The sequence below is a fragment of the Neltuma alba genome, unplaced genomic scaffold, assembly GCF_004799145.2.
Source record: "Neltuma alba isolate B1F8T4 unplaced genomic scaffold, ASM479914v2 tig00008026_pilon, whole genome shotgun sequence".
Lineage (NCBI taxonomy): Eukaryota > Viridiplantae > Streptophyta > Magnoliopsida > Fabales > Fabaceae > Neltuma > Neltuma alba.
Genome location: NW_021634928.1, coordinates 70,568 through 73,731, shown reverse-complemented (window position 1 = coordinate 73,731; position 3,164 = coordinate 70,568). Strand labels below are relative to the sequence as shown.

Here is a 3,164-nt window from a genome sequence, read left to right as displayed (position 1 = left end):
TGGGTTGAACAATCAAGCAGTGAACCAAAGGCAGCGACAGCCTCAGCAGCAGCTGCAACAGCATCAACAATCAGGTAGGCAGCATCCTAATCAACGGCAGCATCCACTGTCTCATCAGCAGGCTAAACTTGTGAAGGGAATGGGAAGAGGAAGCATCTCAGTCCAACAGAATATCCCTATAGATTCTTCTCATCTCCATACATTATCAGTACCTCCAGCAAGTCAAACTGCTGACAAAGGGGATAAAAATTTCACACATGATGCGAGATCAAAACTTACATCCTGCTTCTAATTTAAATCCTACTCAACCATCAAAGCCGTTGGGTCCTGCTCATCCTTCAAATCATTCCCAGTTGCAACACAACTTAAATTCGGGGCCAATAACCACCTCATCAAAACAACTTCAGTCAGTGGTATCACCTTCTGATAATAGTACTCAGGGACAGGCTCCAACAGTTCCATCAGGTCATGTATTGTCACCTCCTCAGACAGCAGTTTCATCAGCTGTTATTTCTTCCAACAATCCCCAGCTACAGCAACAATCTCAGCTACAATCTAAGAAAATGAATCAAACTCAGTCAAATGTTCACAGAATGTTGCGACAGAACTTTCGGGTGCGTTCTGAGTCATCAAGCGAGCCTCAATCTGACTTAACTCAAGCTGATCACCCCTGAAAATAATGCTTCTCAGATTAGTACAGGCACTGCTGTGACTCATGTGTATTGATTCCTCTGCTCAGTGGAGAACAGAACCACCATTTGATTCCCATGTTCCAACTCCTGCCAATCGAGTGGGCTCCTTCGAGAAAGTACCTGTTAGAAATTCAGCTGGGAATGAGCCACAACCTACTATTAATCAAGGGCAAGGCCCTAGACAGTTGTCATTTGTCATGCCTCATGTACATAATTCAGCTGCACAGTGGCAGCAACAGCCACTGCCTATTCAACAATCTTCATCGCAACCTATTCCATCCCAACAGGTACATCAGCCCCACGAACAGCATCAACAGGGCCAAGATCAACATTCACATAAACATGTGACTTTGCAACGTCAGCCTCAGTAATAATTGCAGCATCCGCAGCCAGGGCAGAGCAAGTTTTGTTTGTCTGTCCTGAATTCAAAGGGGAATGATACAACCAAATGGATAGAGCAGCTACCCTGAGAGCGGTGGCCTTTGTCAGGATTGGAATTTTTTATGCCCTTTTGGCAGCAATTTACAGGTATTTAGATATATATATATATATATATAGCTTATTTTGCCTTCACTTATATTCACAAATATAGTGAGCATTGAAGCATAAGCGACCTGTTGTTTTTATAGATTTTGTTTTTTTGGTGGGGGATGTGACTTTTGAGCTGGTCGTAGTTGAGAGTATTATTATCCATAGACATCGGATGATTTTTCTGAACTACTGCTGATTAAGTTTGGTGCTTTTGTGGGAAATGTAGTCTGCAACTTCTCACCTACATAAATCCTTGTATTTACAGAGACCTGATACGAGACATTAGACTACAATAATTAGAGACATGTACAGCACCATATGCAACGGGCTTACAATCAACAAATGCTGGTGTAGATAAAGGTTTATCCTCAATGGTCATATCCGTAACTAGAATATGACCACTTTGTCCACATGGCGACGATGGTGGCTATTGTTATTAAATTTGTTGCATCATTGAGGTCTTATTTTGATGAGAATCTGCAGCTTTACTCCAGTTAGACCTGTAACGTCGTCATACCTTTTTACTTCAAATTTTCCTCTGAGCTGATATGTTTAGTAGCTGATTCTTAGGCATTATCCTTCTATTTTAAGCATAACAATATCAATCGCAGCAGAACCAAGTCCAGCTGGTTTAGGTTATCGTTCTCAGTTTACAACGGGAAATCTTTCTGCATCAACTTTTATCTTGAGCTTTTCCTCCTGCCAAATGCTTGCTGACATGTTCTTTCGTAATTTGAATCTAAAGAAACAGTCATGCAAATTAGATGACACTGTATGGGAGTAGTAACTGATATTATATGACATCATCTGAGTTTTCCTCTCAATTTTGTGCTGGTACACAGATAACGCGTGGATGTATGTTGTAATTTTCCTCAGTTGACATTCACATGCATTTTGATACCCTATTAATTCTCTCATGTATAATACAGTGACACCCACGCACACATTCAAACCTTAAAGTATTTACCAAGTTGCAAGGTATTTAATGAAAGTTGATCTGATCTGTTGTGTGCATGTTCATTTGGCCTTTAGATTGCTCTTTTGCTGGGTTTATATATGGCAGGAAAAAATGACGTGATCTATTTTATGGGGGTTTTGTGCAGATGAAGCTGGTGAATATGGAAACAGATGCATTGGTTTCTGCTGGTCCTGTTAAAAAATTAATTGGCTGGCACTATTGGTTATTTTTATTTGTGTCATCCAGATCTTGCACATTATCACTTTTTAAACCCCCCCCTTTTTTTTTCTGGAAGGGACACGAATACAGAGGTGTGTACAGGGTCGTCTCTCTTGGCCATTCTGTAGAGAAACACAATTCCCCTTTTTTGGTAGATTAGTGGGTGTTTATTGTCACCCTCTTAGTTAATTGGGATAGCAATCATTTTTGTTGGCAAAAGCCAATTCAAATATTTGTAAATACAAGTTTTTGCACGAGGCAATGGGTTTTTTTTTTAAAACCTTTTTTCTGTTTCTTGTACTGCCTGTGCACTTGCGGAAGTAGTGAATCTCGTGACTATTTTCTGTTCCTGAAATTCAGCAAGTTGAACCATCCCATTTATCGGTTTGTATTACGCAACAGTATATGAATTTATGGTACAGAATGCTTTGATTCTTCAGGTTTTGCTGATGGGAACCGTTATCATAGGTGGAGGTGTGAACTTCGTTTAGGTTATTGGAAGCAAGTTTTTTTTTTTTTTTCCAACTAAAATAAATTAAAAATTATATATTTTTTAAAAATAATTTTGGATTAGTGTCATCAGTCCTCTTATTGCTCTATCCGGTATTTTGTGGTTTGACTCTGTTGCATATGTTTAAATAACTAGATGGTTCTTCAGGTTTGATTCGTCTGTACTTTTTTTCCTCTACCATTTTTGAGTGTTTATGGTGTACTGGAAGAATACGGGTTTTCCCTTCTGAAGTTGTAATGGGGTGGGAGACTGC

General features: G+C 39.5%; 1 long non-coding RNA gene across 1 annotated transcript; it reads left to right on the top strand.

The window, feature by feature from the left end:
• The first annotated feature begins 715 nt into the window (after window positions 1-715).
• Window positions 716-2,835, top strand: LOC114753610 (uncharacterized). Its single transcript, XR_003741031.1, has 3 exons — window positions 716-1,220; window positions 1,489-1,725; window positions 2,327-2,835. It is a non-coding gene; the product is annotated as an uncharacterized LOC114753610 (long non-coding RNA).
• The last annotated feature ends 329 nt before the right edge of the window (window positions 2,836-3,164 follow it).